The following is a 19,331-nucleotide window of genomic DNA, read 5'->3' on the forward strand; positions in this document are numbered from 1 at the left end:
CAGGGCTACAGGGTGCCAGAATGATTGTTTCTGCATACCTGATTCTGAAGCATTGATGCTTGCACAACTAGTTGTTTCAATTGCAGTCCTTATGTACTTTAAAAATGTATTTGTTCAAAATAATCAGTTATGTGTATATGTAGTATGGTTTTATGTGTTTTAGTTATAGGATGTATATACAATTATTCACCATGAGGTTCTTGTTCTCCTTCCACAGCCTTTGAGATGTAACATAATCATAGCATAACTAATGGCTTCATTAACACAATCTAGTCATGCATACCTCTTTGTTACAGGGTTATTTATTTTGTTAGGCCCTAAAACTAGTCCCTCTCATAGTTGTATACCTTTAGTGATGAGTAATCAGCCACTCAGAATGTCTATTTATAGCCCTGGGACTGCTGACTTCATCCTGTGCCTGCCTTCTCAAAACCTCTCCTACTCTCTTGTGAGAGTTCACTCTACACATTCTTATTTTAGGATTATTGGTAGTTCAGCCTACATGGTAATAGACACTTAGAAAAATTTATATAATCCTTTGTTAAGTGTTTGTTATTCATACCTGTGGCAGTACCTCTAGTATGTTATCAAAATTGTTTTACAACAATATATAATGTACAGACGGTCTTCCAAAGTGGCTGATAAAGCTAGAAAACTCTTACCAATCTGTCACCTGCTTTTCTGCAGCTGCTAGCTGGCCTTCGTGTTGCAACGCTTCTCCTGTGTCCATCCACACACTCAGTTCTGAGAAGTGATCTTTCAGAACTGCTGGATTATGCTTCAAGTTTCTGCACTTCTTTCCTTTCATGTCAGTCATTTTGGATTTCTTCTTTTTGCTTATGTATTTTTTGCATGCTATCCTACTTTTCATTTTCCACATCACACCTTTTTTTTTGTTTTTCCCTCATTTTCTTTTCCCTTTTGAGCAACTATCTTGGTTACTAAAATAGAAATTTACTTTGGAGACTAGTATCCTTGCTGCTGATTGTGTAACTGGGATATTTGTTTCCTAAGACTGGCATCTTCAGTGTTCTCTCACGTATTTGTTTCTGCATAAGGTGAAATAAAAGGTTGTAATGAGCAGCTGAAGGTGTAGTGGTGAGATGCGGGCAAGCTGCCAATATGTCCTGCTCAGGAATAAATATTTTTTGATTCCATTTAGTTCACTTTGTAATCAGTCTGAATAGGCAAATAAGTATTTCCCCTCTGGGCTCATGGTCAAGAAGACGAAAATCATTAAAATATCTCTATGCAGTGCTTTTGCAGAAAAAATGTTACTGTAGGATGATGTTTTCCATATTTCCACAGTCTGTATGAAAAATTATAAGCTGACAATATCCTGATGAATATTAAGTGCCTCACCTGAATATAAATTTTTATTTTCTTCTGACAAACCCCAGTGGTAATTTCATCTGCTTTTGCAAATGACCTGATCACTACCAAACACTTCTTCATTTGAGCAAATCCTCCAGAGCTTTGCTCCATATGACTATAACCTTAGTCAGCAATTTATAGCTGGTATTATAGACTGATGGCAAACTGAAAGGGGTCCCCAAACTCACTGTCAGACCAGGGCAGCTGGTTTCAGTCAGTGTCCGCAACACTGTGCAAATTGTATTACAGGTGGGATGGAGTTGTGATGCCCAGTTAGTTGCTCTGAGGGCACCACTGCTGTCCCAAAAGCCTCTCCAAGGTGAGAATTGGGAAGGAAGGAGTCCTTTTCAGCCATCAAGGTACCTCCAGGATGCTCTGACACCGAGAAATTATATTACTGTAGGAGGAGTGCATCTCTGATTGCTTTCAATTCCCTTCACAAGACTGAGCAACTCACACTGTCATTGCAGGTGCTTCTCTTCTAATGTGCCTTGAAAAAAAGCCACCCAAGTTCAGAGGGCAGGTATGTACACTAGCTCAAAAGGGAAAAAGAGATATTAATCTTTTCATAACGATTTATCTACCAGTTTTACAGCTGCACATGGGGGCTGACTGGGGGGTTATTTGACTCAAATGTTCCCCATAGTTTTTGCTTGGGCAGTGGACAGATAAAGAAGAGGAGAAAAAGGACTCTATTTTCTCTTAATTTGAAAAATGGCCCTTCTCACAATGTCAGTTTACAGAATCATTATCCTTTCACTCAAAACTACTACTGTGATATAATTTTCCCCAAAAATGAAAAACTCTGACCTAGCTAAATTTTTGGCATAAAAATAGATGTTCATATCTCCATTGCTGGTGTTTTATTTATCGTAGTCAGTCTGACAACCACAACAGGAAATGGTCCCCTCTATAATTTTTACTTCACTCTTTTTTAAAATGGAGGAAAATGCCACTGTACTTTGGTTAATGAGACTAATATGACTGTGGCCATAGATACAGTTAAATTGCCTGTATTGTTCCTTTCATTCTTTACTATAATGTCACCATCACTGACACGAAATTTTACATAATGAGCAGCTACCTGAAACAGCTGTATAAATAGACATTTTAACTATGGCAGGGCTAATTCCTCCCTGCTGTAGTTCCTTTGCTTACAATGACTTATGTCCAGCAGCGATTTTTCATGAATAATACCACATCTGACATTTGTGCTCACAAGTGCTCCATCTACATACAGAGATGATGTTTCAATTAGAAATTTCTAGCAGGCCAACCAAACAGAAGTACATGAGAACAGACAGAGTAAATTATCCATGTTGTTAGGTCCAGCTGCTGGAGGTCTCAGTGGGGGACTTAATCTGCATGTATTTTGGTAATGTTAATAGGAATCACACACTTGTCTTCCCTCATGTCATCGACATTGTACTCCACTATGGCCAGAACTGAGCAGATCTCAAAATTTTTATCTTCATGGCACTTTGTAAGCCCTCTGAGCATGTTGCCTGCCACAAGTATTCCTCTTGCTCACCTTTGTTTGTTCTCCCTTTTCCTTATAGATCTCCTAAACCTTCTGCCAGTTTTACACCCTCTGCCATTTATATATCACATTGCACAAGGCAGCTCCAACTGCAATTGGAATCCAACAGTTTAACCCACTGCACACATACTAACTTCAAAAAGATAAAGATACTAACTTCAAAAAGTACCATTAAGTAGACAAAACAGTCACATGAGAGGCAGAGATTGATGGCAAATCCAGATTTTCTGCTCTTTAATCTGTTTATCTGATTAGGCTAGTTCTTCCTCATAGGTATAGTTTTCCACAGGTCATTCTCCTTCACCAGATATTTCTGTTTCATGTCTGTTATCATGTTCTTTCTTCTTTTTGCACATATCCTTTGCCAGTAATTCTTTCATCCAGTTGTTATTCTAATATCTTTTTTCTTTGTTTTCTATACCTTTCCCTAAAGCCTCCATTATCATCATGATGCTTTCTTCAGTTCTATGAGTCAAAATATCCTTCCATCACTTGTAGTCTTCATTATGTCTCAGTACTAAGAAAAAGTAGGTAGGCAGATACACATAATACCTTTAAAAACCTCATCCAATGGAGCTAGGATTGTCTGGTGACCTTCTGCGGGAGAGCTGAGCATGCACATGACCAATGTGATCAAGCAATGCCCGTTTATTACAACTAAGAAAGCCCTTTTATAATGTTCTCCCGCACACGTGAGTAACATGCAGTACAAGTCCTCAGGATTGGACAGTTAACTTAGCCTGCGCTTTAAACCTTCTTATGATTGGATAAAAAGTGCCACATCAGCCTTGCTAGACTTCCTGCCTTGTGTAACTTTCTCTTCAATCCAAACCCCTTCCAGGGGTTGTTTGTCTCGTTGAGTTTCTCCCCCCTCATTCAGGGTCACATCCTTATTGCATTCTTGCTCAGGCTGAGGCTCTTATCAGTCTTGTTCTCACGCAGGATTGCTCACATGTCCATTCTCTCGCAGAAAGTCCTCTTGAATCCCAACAACCTTCCCTTGCTGGAACTCAGCACTGATACATTTTGGGGAACTCGAGCTTGGGTCAATTTCCTTCTGGCTGGGAGAAGCATTTACTCTATCAGTAGGCTTTTCTTCTCTTTTGCCTGAACACAAAAGCTACAGTGATGGCAACTGGGGGCAGCTAACTAAGACCAAGAAAAAGGTTTTGGGTTGGGTTTTAACAGTTATGCTGTGTTTTAAGGAGTAATGGGGCAGTTCCAAAATGCTTGGTTAGCCAAATCATTGATGAAGTCAAAAGAAAATAACAAAGACATGGGATGCTTACAGTAAAAGTCACAAAAATTGGCCAACACACATTATCTTTATCCTCTGATGTGAAGGTGTGTCTTGGCAAAATGTCTGTCAAATAATTGTTTTTAAACACTGATGCCAATACATTTTGATTGCTGCAATGGTTGTTCTGTATTTCTCACATTTGGGTATACTAGAGAAGGGAATGGGAACATCATGATGGGCAGAGGGTGAAGACTGAAATAGATGGAACTAAGCTCCTGAACAGGCACTGGAGGCTGTCCTTTCCCCATTCTCAGGCTAAATTTTATTTATGGTCCGGACTGAATACTTCTATCAAGTGCATAAAACCTTCATTAATGCACCTTCTGGCATCCTTATGGGGTAACCACTTGGGGAATGGAGACTGTTGCACCTGAATTTTTAATAGTTGGGTTTGGTTTTTTTTTTCATTTTCTTGGTATACAATTCCTACTAAAATACCCACCTGTTTAAAGATTGCATCTCTCTCTCTCTTAGTGGAAATTCTTCTGCCAAACTTCACTAAACAAGCTTCTGAAGGTCAGGAGACATTTGATCTAGAGACATTCGAAAAGCTAAAGTACCATTTCTTAAGCAGCAAATCTGATTAGAAAACAAAACACAAATACACCCAAGAAGGACTGAATAGTTTAAGAGATTAGTAATGGACTTGAACATCTCAATCAGTGGCTCAAGCTCAGCACAGGTTGATAAGAAGGGAAGTTCCACCCTTCAGTCAGTGCCTAAATACATGTAAGCTCTTCTCTAGGGCTGTTGTTATGAGACTTCACTCAGTGAAGGCACCTAGGCACTATTCTCTTTAAGACTCCACACTTTTTTAATGCTTCTTCAAGAAATCTACTGTGTAAACCCTGTCTGTGACTTTGTTCCCTGAGTTGTGTGAAATAGCACCAGTGGGATCTTACAACCATGGAGAGAAATACAAACACCCATGGATTTCTCTGGGACTAGAGTTGGGCTCTAAAAGGACAAAAGGAACAACAATGTCACTGTGTTGGTTTAGGCCCTGCCTGGACCGGAGACCATGTTGCTGTTGCCCCTCCCCCACCCTCAGCCGGTCAGGCTGGCAGTGAGGCACAAACCCCTGGTTAAATAAGAAGAAATTTAATACAACAGTGTGATAAACAATCTGAACAACAACAGTAGCAATGATAACAACAGTAAACAGCAGTAACAGTGAACAAGACAAAAGATATACAGAGAAATACCGCAATGGATACAGACAGCCCCATGCTTCCTGCGACCAAAGCCACAAAGGAAAAAGTTCCCATGCTCCCGCACCCGGACCTGACATCAGCATGGTATGAATAACCCGGCTGGAGATCCCTTCCCCCTCTCTGCTGGGGAAACTTAACCCTATCCTAGCTGAACCAGGACAGTCACCAACAGAGAAGAAAACACACGTAGCTTCCCAGAGTTGTGCAGAGATTGGCCCAAATTCCAAAGACTCTAATTTCTCACCAGTAAGTACCATTTGTGCTAAGTTGTGTGAGTACATACCTGTCACGGCTAGGGATGTTGTTAGGTAAAGTGATCAGACAGAACTGCTGGAGATGTTAATGGAGCTGGCTAGATAGAATCATAGAATCATAGAATGGTTGGGTTGGAAGGGACCTTAAAGACTATCTAGTTCCAAACCCCTGCCAAGGGCAGGGACACCTCCCACTAGACTGAGTTTCTCAAAGACCTGTCCAACCTGCCTTTGAACACTTCCAGGGAGGCGACAGCCACAGCTTCTCTGGGAAACATGTTCCAGTGCCTCACCACCCTCACAGTAAATAATTTCTTCTTTATATCTAATCTAAATCTACACTCTTCCAGTTTAAAACTGTTACCCCTCATCCTATCACTACTCTCCCTGATAAAGAATCCCTCCCCATAATTGAAGACATTTTTTCTGCTAAAAAATACCACCTCATCAAAACCCAAGTAGTCTACAGAAAGATATACTTTAGAGCATAGATGTCCTCAGAATGTAAGAGAGTGACTGATCTACTTAACATGAAGATCTGGACCTTTTTTTTATGGAGCTGAAGAAGAGAGTTTTCTTTATTCAATGTTCATGTGAATATAACGCCTGACCCAGCTGTTGGCAAGTGACTGATTGAAGTTTGCTTTTTTTTTTAGAGAAAAATTTGTAATGGTTCATTTTTTGGAAAAGATATTGAAAAAACACCAGGGTAAGATTTTTTTTTTTTTTTTACTAATAGCTTGGTCACAAAATAGTTTGTTTTACAAATAAAGTTTGTTTTCTCTGTAGCCCTTACTGTTACCCAGAACTCAGTTGCTAGATTCTTCTATGAAAGAAAGGTTAGAAGATTTGAAAGATTTATCCTGGAGATAAGATCCTCCTCAGTTAATGCTTAGTAAGTCAAACCATGCAATCCTTCATCACTTTCACACCTTTCAATAGTAATTCTACATGGAAGGGGATTGCAGAAAGGAGTGTGTAATTATGATGTTTCAGGTTGAAGCAGTTACATGTCCTGGTCTGGTTTGTAGTCTTTCTAATAGTTTTCAACATAGTATATGCTGAAATAACATAGTATATGTTCTGTGGGAAGAGAACTAAGTCAATTTGGACTGAGCACCCAAGGGACTGAACTGCCTGAGACAGCTGATTATATGGGATGGTCTCCACATAAAAGAAGAACAGATGTATATTTATGGTGGACCAGATGAATACATAAGGGCCTTTCTTTTGATTTCAACAGGCTCTGGAAGACACCTTTGATTTGGAAATCTGCTTAGTACAGTTGATCAGTCAGCTTTTCAAAAAGGTTTTATTGTATTTCAGAGAAGCAAGAAAAAACCAAAGCCCTCTGAAAATAAACACAAAAAGTTAATAGCGGAATAAATAACTTTCCAGAGGTAGGAATCTGGATTTCTGAGTCTGATCTCACTGTGGTGCCTTTTGCTCTCTTATGCCAGAAGCAGTAACTAAGATATCTGCATTTGTACTTTTCAAGATTTAACTCTTTTTTCTTTATTTTTTTCTTTTCCAAATATACCCATTTGCCCAAATATGAAACGTTTTTCTCTTAGCTCCCTCTAAGTGCTGACTAGGGCAATTATCTCAAGCTTGCATTGATGTGTGGTTTCACTTGTAAGGAGACTAATCTAAGCCTGCCAGACTCTACATCTAGAAGCATTTATAGCTGTCAAATCTAATGAAAATCAAGTGATTGATCTTTTAGGTAGCAGCTGCAGCATCTTCCAGAAACTAATTTAATATGAGACCTGTGGCAAATCCATATAAATAATGTTGCTTAGATGCGCATTTTACTTACCATTTTTTTCTTTGGTTTGTGCAAACACAATGGGCATAATCAGATTGTAAAAGCAGATGTGAGAGGAGAATTTGTCCCAACAGGTGTAACACTATTCAGAAGTAGCTGGAATGGATTGGACATTCAGAGAATCTAATCTATTTTGAGGATTTTGTGCTCCTCCCAACCCCCAGTTGCAAATACTTTCCTCAAAGTGATTTGGCTGTTTATCTCATGCATAACAGATGCTGCAAACAGTTGTACCGTTAGTAGATTGTGGATTCAGTGCTTCTGTAACTTCTGAAGAGATCACAGTAAAAATATCTTGTTATTTGTCTTGTCATGCAGCCGTTCTCATGTTTTAATTAATTAATATATCCAATATAGCAAATAATCTGTCAGGTTGCAGATACATTTAAGACTTTCTTGTCATTTGGTCTGAGCTGCCTCCTGTGTGTGCCAGAGTGTAGGTGGTAAACTATAAATAATCAGCCCAGACCACAGGTTCTGTATAAGACACAGGTCCTAAAGTTATCTTGTTCTTTTCAAGCACAAAATCATCCTGCCTGTGACCCTGTCTCACAGTGGAGCATCATTTATATTATTAGTTTATGACAAGAAGACAATTTTTAAAGATCAATTCTAAGTGTTTTAAATCCTTCATTCGAGAGTAAAGCTAATGAAGCAAAAAATGGGGTAATTTAAATTAGGGGTTTCTCCAGTATAATCCTGCTGTTTTGCAAAATGAAACGAAGTATTTGTCAATGTTTCTTATTCTCCTGGGTCTTTATAATGGTCCCCAAATCTAAGACAGTAATAATTTTCTTATTTGCTGCACAGTTAACTCTATACATTCGAGGCTATACCAATAGAGTGACATTCAAAAAGAGTGAAGCTGTCTGGAGATATCTATGCAAAATACTCACATACCAATACACTGTCCTGTACATGTGCAGGAAGACTTTTAAAGATGGTTTCAAGAAGGCTGTTTTCCATGTGATTTGAATAGTCCAAAGGGCTATGTTGTGTTATCAAATCTAAACTGCGCTTGGACAAGATTAACCTGAGTGTGACAGGCAAAAACTGAAAAAAAGGAAGGCACAAGCTGCCCCTGTCAGTATTGCTTGAGAAGGTAAGAGATGCCATCGGGTGCAGAAGCCTTCAACTAAGCAAAACTTGAAGGACATATTAAAGAATAAAAATTGTACCCATGAACTTTTATTGGCAAAGCTTTCAGGAGAAGAGTATCTGGGGATTATGAGGACTGCAGATAACCAAAAATAGAGGGTAGAAGAGAAGAGGTATGGCTGTGGTTGATGTGGGCATGAGATGGAGGAGAAAGATATTGGTAGATCTGAAAGGGAGATCCTGCATGAGCTGGTGGGAAGGGTCTCAGGTGCAAGAAAGTGACATGGAAACATCCCTCCAAGGTGGAGGCACGGCTAAACTATTTTTCTCCTCTCCTCTGCTGATGAGAAATCTGGAGGTCTCCCAGCTAGCACACATGCTGGTATCTAGAGAAGCCCACAGCCTGCGTGCAGGAAATTGGTCTGAAGTCTGTGAGAGACTTTCACCTACTCTGAACTGCTCATATATAAATAGGCTGGGGGACTTAGCCTTGGGGTTTTGGACACCTCTCCAAGACATCCAGACATGCTATAGTTGTCTTTGAGTCTTACACCTCTCATCACCTCACTCACATGAGAAAGAGTACAAGGGTTTTTATCTTTCAGAGGTGTTGAGTGAAGGGAAAGAGTAAGTCAGCAAAGGAGAGATGTAGCAGCTATTAAGGGCCTGAATTGATGTTCTCTAATAAGCTCCTGGCTGTGATGTGCCTACACAGCAGCAGGAAGTATCAGTCAGCAAAGATCAGCTTTTTTTTATGTCTTTACTACCAGTATTAATAGCTCAATAGCACATAATGGCAAGGGAGTGGTGGAAGAACTACTGGAAGTGGGAGGAGAAGAAGTGCTTGTTGAGGGGAAATTACTCTCTTAGAACAAGAGAGAAGTGCCCATTTTTCCCAGTTAGCTGGAAGGCTCCCTGCTGATATGCCTGACAAAGTCTGGGACTATTGACCAGGGCTGTATCTATACAGATATATGAGGCTAGACCAGAGCTCAATTTGTCTCATGGCTGTAACCTGCAGCAGTGCAGAGCAGACCTGATTGAGCAGTACCTTCATGGCAGAGCTCAGGTCCCTTTACACAGGCTTGTCCTCGTCTTTCCCTGAGAGCAGACAAGGCTTGAGGGAAGAGGCCCTGCTATTCCCCCAGGATACATGCCAGATCACTTGGGGCAAGCTGGTTTGCTGTTCCTTGCACTGCTCCACACCTAAGACTGAGACTGAGTTGCAAAGTTTAAGTATGTACTATAACAGAGCTACCAGCATCAAGTAGTCATAACAAATCTTGTCAGCCAGCTAAAGGGGCACCTTCAGAACAGAGAGAGAACTTCATTTGCTCAATTTCAGAAAACAAACACATGTTTATGAACAACTGGATTCTAGACTGACTAGATTTGGTATTTATATGATTTGGTATTTATATTCTTATCTAAAACCAGGATTTTCACATTCCAAAGCTCAAAATTGAGAGATTAGGAACTTTATTTAACCCTAATGTTTGCCACGCCTTAATTTATATGTTTATAAAAGAAGGAATATCTATTGCCCTGTTTGTTGCTTGTCAGTAGAAATATGTCTTAATGGTAGAACTGGCCTCTGTTCACTATGCAAATAAATAAATACCATAAATCTAATTTAGAATTAGAAATTAATGAAAATCAATCAAAATGTTATCTACTCATTTAAAATCAAACAATGGCACAATGTCCAGCACAAAATGTACACCTCCAGACTTATGTCTCAAAAATTAATATGCATTAATTTTGCATTAAGATGCATGATACTGGCTGGCCTGCATTGTTTTTCTGCTGCACTTCTCTTTCACATTTCATCAAAAGAGCAACAAAAGTAATTGAAAAATATCTTGAAGATTTTAATATATCTTCATCAAATGAAAGTGATGTAGTCACTGCTTATTGTGCCGGCTGATAATGAGAGCAGACATCTGATGCTAAGTCTTTCACTATCAGCAGGATAAATCACTTTACCAGCTTAAAGAAAAAAATTACACCTAATAACTGTGTAAGATGTTTGCACAAATCATAAATATTCATTTGAAGATCTCTCTGATTTTAAGAATAAAAGAAATTCCAGGTTACGTTTACATATATTCATTTCATATATTCATATATCCATTTCTACATCCTAAAGTCATATCTTACATACATGTGTGTGACTTCTGCATACACATTTAAAGAAGTCACGCACATAACTATTTCATTTTATATTCAGCAATCAAGAACTTTTGCAAAGTGGTATCTTGTAGCTGGTAACATTTAATATTTTTATTTTTATCTCCCCCCCCCCCCCCTTATTCCCATCAGTCAGACTTAGTAATGAAAACCCCAGATTCTGCCATCCATGCATAAACATATTGCTCCCACTAAACTCAATGTTATTTCCTATTTTTTGACTATGAAACACAATACTGAACCTAGAGTTACATTCATGCGAGAAAGCAAGAAACATTTTTTAGTTAAATACATGGATTTGAGGCAAAATGCTGGATACATCTGAAACCTCAGAGAAATATGAGTCTGTATGTTGATATTTATATATACTATCTGTATTTTATTTTATTTTAAGGATCATTTTAGGAATTTGACTGCAATCCAATGTGCAGAAACAAAAAACATGTTCTTTCTCTTCCATTAACTTTTCTTTTTATACCTCAGCCAGCTACTTTTTCTTCTTTTTGTATAATAATAACAGGATGGTACAAGTAAAAGAAATAATGATCTGAAAATGCAGGAAATTGAGGGTGATTTTGTAAAAAGCAGCTGGAATTCTAGATCTGTAATGGTGGCAGTAATTTGCTTGATTTTGCGTTTCACCTGCCGGTCTTCAGAAGCATTCACGTTTCTTCAGAGAAAAATAAAATAGCTCATGAAGTTATTACTAAGATGACAGTATGAGAGAATTTTGAAAAAGTTTGCCAATTAACACCAGCTGGATTTGGGTGGCTATTCTTTTGTTGCTTATTTAGGTGGAAATATCACATTTAAAGTCCAACTCAGAAAAATTTGATCTTGCACTGGCAGTTATCCCATCAATATCTTAACTCCATTTATTTTACTGGTTTTATATTTACATTATCTTGCTATCCACAGAACACTATATATATCAAGACAACATTCATCAGATGAAAATACCTGCTTTGGATTTACACTAATGAGGATTGTGTTTCAACAGTGGTCCTACTACTCAATTCTGAAACACAGAACCAAAGAACAATCCAGGTAGGAAGGAAACTCAGGAGAGCATCTGTTTCCACCCCTGCTCAGCACGACTAAAGTGCCAAGTTAGGTCGGTTTGCTCAGAGTCTTGTCCATTCTAGCATCAAATCATTTCAAGGATGGAGATTTCACAGCCTCTCTGGGAAATCTATTACAGTGTTTGACCACTCCCATGGTGAAAAAGTTTTCCTAATATCTAACTGGAATCTCCTTTGTTGCAGCTTGTGCTTGTTGCCACACATCCTGTTGCTGTGCACCTCTTGAGAAAAGTCTGGCTCCACCTTCTCTACAAGCACCCAGTAGGTAGTTGAAGACAGCATTAAGGGCTTTCTTTGACCTCCAGGCTGAACAGACCCAGCTCTCCCAGCCTCTTCTTGTACATCATGTACAGCTCCAGCCTGCTTGGTGGTCCTCTGCTGGACTTATCCTAGTTTGTCAATACCTCTCTTGTACCAGGGGACCCAAAACTGGGCACAGTACTCCAGATGCAGTTTCAGAAGTGCTCCACAGGGGAGAATAATCAATTTCTTTAGCCTGCTGGCTACACTCCTTCATATGCAGCCCAATATGCAGTTCCTCACTGCAAGGGTGCACTTCTGACTTGTATTCGTATCTGAGTAAAGACTATATCCAGGCTTGTCTGCAGCATTACATTCAAGAGCAATTCACTGTATATGTTTTGTACTAATCTATGTTCACCCCACCAACGCTACAAATGATCTGGACAGAAAACAGCTCTCTTTGCAAGCCCTGTATCTTCAGCAGTGTGTCTGAACATTGCCTGGACTGAGAACAATGCCTTTGAGACCTTGTTTGGATTGTCTTGGTGACATGTAGAGAAGGTCTGTGTGACTCTTACGGGAGGGCTGTCCATAGACTTCCAATATCAAGGGAAGAGACTCCATACCCTCTAAGCAGATAAGGAGGGAAAATACAAATTATTTTTCTTCTCTTTGGAGTGAAAAAGTTGCAGTAACTTGAATGAACAAAATAGCTACTGCAATCGGTGGTTTTATATATGTATAGATTCTATAAACATATATTAATTAATGGAAGAATCTAGTAACTAGACAAAAGTGGTTAATCGATTTGATTTAATCAACATCCCTACTCAATTTTGAACATCTGTTAGAGAACAAGGGCTTTTAAACCTGCAGATTACAACCATGATCATATCAACTCAGGGAGGAGTTAAACTGACCTAAAATCAGCTTGTTTTCCAGTTTCATGATCGTTGGGTAGTCCTAGCATAGACAGTGCACACTCAGAAGCACAGGCACACTGTTGCAAATCCTAGTTTGTCCACTGTGTTTGCCCAGCAGAATCCTGGTCACACCTTGGATATCTGAGCGTGACAGGGATTTAGCCCTTGGACCTGGGCAATTGACAGCCCACTCCCCACAGTGTTCTGCTGCTCACATCTGCAGATATTCCCCCTCTTTGTCCTTGCTTTGTGCAAGTGTTATGATGGAAATAAAACCCCACAGAGACTGGAATCCATTCAGTCTTCTGCACTGTATGTTGCAAGTCTTGGTTTTTGTAACAGTTATTCTTAGGGTGACGGTGTGTATGGAAAATTCAGGTAAATTGAAGATTTTCAAGCCATTTATAATCCAGCACCTCCCAGAAAGGTGGTAAAAGAAACAATTTATTCATGCTTATTGACATTCGGAAAATTCCTTTTCTAGTTTAGCAGTAAGACACAGGTATGAGTGGCAGTGGTTATCTACCATGAAAGTAATGGTTGAAGTGACTTTTCTGTTCTTTTGAGTTCTTTTGTTCTTGACTTCAACCCAGACTAGATGGAAAATACACTTGTGTGCAATAGCCTGTTGAGATCCGAGCAGGTACAACTGGATGAAACTGTATGGTGTGTTAGACTCATGGTTAGACTACAGAATCTATGGAGCTATTTGTACCTTTAAGTCTATAAAACAAAATTATTATTTCAGATGATGGGAGGAAAGAGTTATGAGTTGTGCTCTATGTCAGCAAAATGTCTGGGCAGCTGTAAAATGTCTGTTTTGAAAGCTGCCTTTAGAACCACAGAAGGTGTTTTTTTTCCCTCCATCCACTAAGACTAAAACACTGCATCACAGACAATGACTGATTTGTTTTTCCCTTGTTCTGAGCTACATCCTGACTGCCAGAGAAAATGAATGTGCAGTGGGAATTCTTTACTTACAGAAAAAAGGAAAAAATATTTTCCTGTATAAAACATCTATGCTTAAATAGTTCGTATAACACATGGACTCATTGAAAAACTGTCATAAAAGCAGAGAAGAAATATGAAAGTTTGCAGAATATTGCACAGCCACTGCAGGACACGAAAGCAGAAAATCAGCACTAAACGCGTTTCACTTATCCAGTCTGGGTCTGGCCTGTGTTTCTATTCCTGTTCGCATCACAAGTGATGGAAAGCCAAGTAACTTTTGCTTGGACTTTGGAATTTGTCTGTCCAAGAGTGACTTACAATTCTGGGGACAATTGGGCTGTACTGGCTGTGGCTGGGAAGGAGTTAACTTCATGGTGCTATGTTTCTTCTCTACCACCTTCTGATTTTCCTGTAGCATTTTACAGGTCATGTCTCGTGTCTGACAGACCTTAAAGGAGCTTAAAATAAGGGACCTTAAGATAAGCTAGGAATTAAAATCAGCTAGGCAGTGCAGTTCTGCTCTGTGGGAAGGCAGAGGTAGAGGGGGCCATCTCGACCCGGGTGCTGTGGGCCTCAGATCTCTGCTATGGGGAAGCATCTGCAGGTGTGGATGGGACTGAAACACGTGTTTGTAACTTGGGGTGGTGGGTGCTGCCAACCACATTTCTCTCGGGCATGAGGAAACAACCTCACCCCTTCACCATGTCATAGAATCATACAGTGTCAAAAGATAACAAGGCCTTGATAACCTGACATGCCACGTCTGTGTTTATCCCAGACTCCTCTCGGCTGCTGTGGAGGTGGCCCTTCTTAAGAACAAGATGTTTCTTCTGACCTTTCCACTGCAGATAGGAACCAAGCAGCAACCTGAGGTCTGTACTGCTGATATGGGTCCTGCAGCCAAGCCACTATCAGATCTCCATGTCAATGTCCTGAATGGTACCGCCTCATTGATAGGGTGCAGACCTGGAGCCCATGGGTCGGCTTCCTTAGGTCAGGGATTGCTAAGGCCAAGGCTGGCACCTTTTAATCACTGCTTTACTTCCTCCTGGGAGAAGAGAGGTTCTTGCAGAGTTGTCATAGTGGGCTGACTGAAGGGGTATAGCAAAACCAGAGGTTCATGCTCCTAGCTGCCAGAGTTATGCTTGCAACACCTCAGCTGGCTCTTGGCTGCCACAAGGACATGGACAAATGAGACATGGTGCAATGGGGTTATCCTGTGTGAGGCCCTCTGCAAACGATGTGTGGAGCTCAGAGACCTGGAGGCCTCCACTCCCTGGTAGCCAAGGTTAGCTCCCTCCTGGCATTTGCATGACCCCATGGTTTCCAGGCAGTTCCCTCAAACACAACTGCATTGTCTCTTACCTCAGGATCACCCTGCTCATTTAGGTTGAACCCACCAGAGACCCAGCACAGAGTGCAATGGCCTGCAGGCTTGGCACTGTCTCACTGTGTATGGACACAAGTGCTCGTCTTCCCCTTGGTACTGTTCCACTAGTTGTGGCCAACAAGCCTTCCCAGGTGTAGTCATGGTTGTCTGGACTGCTGTTTACCCCAGCTGCTGGATGCAAACTGACAGGATAGCATTCACCATCAGACTTGTTTGCTTTTATTTTGCTGTGTGCAGTGATGGTACACAGGGTGTAGATCTCTGAAGGACATATATCTCAAAAGGCTTTTTTGCTGGAATTTATCTGGCTCCCTATAGAATACTTTAACTTATTATTGCATGTGTGCTTCAAAATATTAGACAATTACTGTGCAGTTATGCTAACAGATCAAAACAAGGTGGAACCATTTCAAGTCACTAGTGAAGTTACTAACAACATTTGAAGTGCTAGTGCACTAGAAATAACATGGTGGCTCATTAGTTTCTCTCGTTTAATCCTATCCTAGTAAGCCTCTATGTTAGATATGACAATAAAGATAAGCAGAAAATAAACCAGGTCTCCAAGGATTCTCCTCTCACCCTGGGAACCTGGGAATGTCCCCAGGCAATCCCACCCTGACATATAAGCACTTGCCAGGGAGAGTGCTTACCTGGCTGAGCCCTCCTGCATGTATACAGCAACAATTTTTTTACCTCAGTGAAGGTTATATTCTCGTTTGCTTTTCTTTTTTACCACCCCATCCCCCGTTCACTCCTTTGTTACTTGTATGCTCACACTTTGAAGGTACCAGTGTGTGCAGCTGCAGGGCAGGACCTGGGGCAATAGTGGTAACCTTACAGCCATGGCATTTGCCTGCCAGCTCTCCAAAGGGCACAGCTCTGCTGGCAGCAATGGGTTGATTAATTGAATCACCAGTGGATCTGGCACAAATTATCCTCAGGCAATGATTTGCTGGGAGAGGGAGAGTAAAAGAAGGTCAAGGAACTTTATAATCCAACATGCCATAAACGCAACATGACTCTGCACATACGGTTGACTGACTTCACAGTATACCTAAATGCATACATAGCGACTACAGATAGCAATGCCTATGAAATCAGAGACTTCTGAAATCAGAGTTGTCAAATCATAGTACTTGATTAGTATTGAACTATGGGACAATGAAGGGAGGTTTCTCTGCAAGAGTCCAGGCACTGCAAGAAAGCCTACCAGGTCGAGAACTGCTGTTGGAAGTGTAGCACGATGCAATGCCCATCCCAGTGAAGTGGTTTTGAATAAGTCACACAACCTGATAGCTGAGACCAGCTCAGAGGGCACCAATGGACAGTTACTACATCTTAGCTGAGTCTTGATGTGTTGTGGACAGCTCTACATCCACCCTACAACTGAGGGTATTTTAGAACCACATAGAAGCCCAGGGTTAGGTTCCTAAATGGTTGACATCTAGGTGCCAAGGTGCCCTAATTTCCCAATCAGTCTGAGCACTCATGCTGTATTTAACATTTGTCAGGCTGTCTCTGTTAAATAGTCATTGACCATAAACTTAAAAGAGACACTTCAGCTGTAACATTAATATAAGTAGGGATGTCATTCTGCAGTATGGGAAAGCAACGGTTGGATGGAGTGATCCCTACAGAAGTGATGCTATGGATCATTGTGGAGAGAAGTTGGAGCTGTGAAAGTGACTACACAGCTCCAGTGTAACAGTGGGTTTCCTGGCTGAGACTGTATTGGAGATCAGTCTTGCACACTTTGTAACAGCAGCAGTGTTTGATATTCTGCACTGAACTAGTCTTGAAAGATGTCACTCCTTCATCACTGTTGCAGAGCTTGTATACAAATTTTACACAGATGCAGAGGGACAATCTTTATGGACATAGCTTTTACTAATTTCAGGTGACCGATGTATCTGTTGGATAATTAGAGCAACAAAACCTGATGACCAGAGGTGTCAGTTTTGCCTCTCCATTCATTAGTCAGTAGGACAAAAGTGAAATATTTCACGTCTTTAGGGCATTTCAAAAAATGAGAAAACTGGTGCTTGATAGTGCTAGTTAAAAGCATTCAGAACCCTGTGGATGTACTTTCAAATTCTGACTCATGTAACCAACACATAAGACTTCATCTGCCTATTTTCCACAACGTCACTATTTCTTTTAGTACATGCTGCCTGAGATGTGTTTGGAGGGGAACAGTATTGTGACTGGCCTCAGCTGAGAAATCTTCAGCTGAAGGAGCTGTACATGGTACTGTCTTTTATCAAGTGGAGAAAAGAATGGTGTGCCTGTAGCGGAGGTGGCAGGGCAGGTACAAAACTGTCTAATTTTTTGCATCATTTAAAACAACCGAAAGAAGTCACTCACTCAGACAAGGATAAAGATGGGAGAAGGTAAGTTGGATATGGAGGCAAAAGTAGCTGGCCTGAAGCAACCCAGGCATGCAGTGTCCAGCTACGAAGCTGCATTTTCCTCAAACCAGAGAGAGAGACTCCAAACTCCAAATTTAACATTGTTTTCCTGATAGCAGCTCTCAGCTTTCCTGAAACCTGCTGTTCAAATGTGCACTCCATCTGCACGGACAGCAGGGCCGGAGACCAGGACAAGGACAACCTGCTGTTGGGAGAGGCTCCTCAGAGCCAGTAGCAGAAATCTAGGCAATAGATACAGGAATCCTTCAGTATTAGCTTGCCATGCCTGTGTTCATCTGGTTCAAAATTCAACAGCTGTAGTCTACACTCTGTTGTAATACCAATACAGGAAAAAAATTAAAGTCAGATGGAAGATTTGGTATAGCATTCTTTAAACCAGTGCTCTCTTTGTATAATGTAGCTATAATAATGTGCTTTTTATGCTAACGTAGTTACTGTAGTTTTTCTAATAATAAGAAGGGTTTTTTTCCCTGCAAGATGTTGAATACTCTCTTTTTCCTTAAGTTATTGCAATTCAGGATACTGCACCCTTGTAGGGGTGGGCCCTATTTTTCAAGTCCAGGGAGCATCTGAAGGGTACTAATTTCAGTTTGATTCCCTGGATTAACATTATGCATGCTGAAAAGAGAAGCTAGCATAAAAAGTGACTGAGATTAATTAAGAGAATCAGAATTTTCTTTGCTACTGTATTGCTTCTGTTTTACACCTTGGCCATTTCATTTGTGAATGATTCATTAAAGTCCAAGTGATTAGATTAGGCAAATGTGCTGACTCAAAACTTAATAGGAATGGAGGAAGAAATGAAAGGGAAAAGGCATAGCAAATACGCAATGCATTTTGCAATAAGCTTTTTTTTTTGCTAGGTCAAGGTAATACAATTTTATTAGCTTGCACTAAATGCATATGATGGAATGATGACTGTAAAATAAAACTTAGAAATCTCTGTATTCAGGCTAGTAGAGATGTTCAGAATAATACAGAAACAGGAATTATAATGCCTCCAAACATACTTTGTATAGGTGAAGTAACCAAAGTGAAATCTGTTGACAAAGGATAGATATTTATAGGACTTACACCCTAAAATATAAAGCGATGGCTAGGTCTTCAGACAGAGGAAGAGAAAAATGTTAAACTCACCACCGAAAGATCTCCCAACTTCTACCTGAGCATCAGTATCCATGTGTTTCTCATATTCTCACTGAATCAATTAACTCCTGGAAAGACTCCCCCATCTCCTCTCATCTGTAAGTGATATCTCTATAGAACATATTTTTCATGATTTTTATCCTCACCTGGCCCTGTCTAACTGGAATTTGGAGTCTGCTGATGGCACATTTTGCAGGCAGTAGCTGTTGAAGGGCAACTTTATAGGAAACACAGGTGAGAAGACCTAGGCTTGCTGACTTCACTTCTCTCTGACTGGTAGGCTGACAATAGTGCAAATAAAAGAAAAGGGGGAAATAATGAATCTTATAATGCTGACTTTTCTTGAGATTGCATTAGAAAGAAGCAAGT

The sequence above is a fragment of the Athene noctua genome, chromosome 3 (genome assembly GCF_965140245.1).
Source record: "Athene noctua chromosome 3, bAthNoc1.hap1.1, whole genome shotgun sequence".
In the NCBI taxonomy this organism is placed as follows: domain Eukaryota; kingdom Metazoa; phylum Chordata; class Aves; order Strigiformes; family Strigidae; genus Athene; species Athene noctua.